Source organism: Alligator sinensis, unplaced genomic scaffold (genome assembly GCF_000455745.1).
Source record: "Alligator sinensis unplaced genomic scaffold, ASM45574v1 scaffold1000_1, whole genome shotgun sequence".
NCBI lineage: Eukaryota > Metazoa > Chordata > Crocodylia > Alligatoridae > Alligator > Alligator sinensis.
In genome coordinates, this window is record NW_005842478.1 from 227,256 (window position 1) to 227,812 (window position 557).

The 557-nt window shown below is 62.3% G+C and overlaps 1 non-coding gene across 1 annotated transcript; it reads right to left on the reverse strand.

Moving 5' to 3' along the window:
• Window positions 1-253: 253 nt before the first annotated feature.
• Window positions 254-336, reverse strand: TRNAL-CAG. The gene has a single exon. It is a non-coding gene; the product is annotated as a tRNA-Leu (tRNA).
• Between the last annotated feature and the right edge of the window lie 221 nt (window positions 337-557).

Genomic DNA, 557 nt, shown 5'->3' on the forward strand with positions numbered 1-557 from the left:
CGGGCGGTCGAAGGCGCTGCGTGCAGGTCGCAGTCTCCTCTGGAGGCGTGGGTTCGACTCCCACTTCTGACACGTTTGTCCTTTTATTTCTTTTTTTGACCTCCGAGCTGTTGTGTCCGAGCAGCCGGGCGTCCCCGCCCGCCGCACCAAGGAAGGGACAAGCCCCTCCTGCGGCGTGTTTTCCTGCCCCGAGCTCTCTTCCCGCGCTTGTGGGTGCCTGGGCAAAAGCACAGGGGGGAAGGGCAAAAGACTGTGTCAGAAGTGGGATTCGAACCCACGCCTCCAGGGGAGACTGCGACCTGAACGCAGCGCCTTAGACCGCTCGGCCATCCTGACCTTGTGTGTAGTTTGAACACTGCACTTGTCCTGGCCTTCCTGGGTCGACAACTATGTCACTGGCCTGCTGTTTCCACTCAAGCTGCACCACACAGCACCACCCTGCTCTGCACCCGGCCAGGCCCGGCTCCTCTAGACTGTCTTCCCCGCGAGTCTCACCCACAGCAACCAGCCCTTGTCAGCACCGCAGCTGCCACGCTCAGCCTCCGGCTCCACTTGGG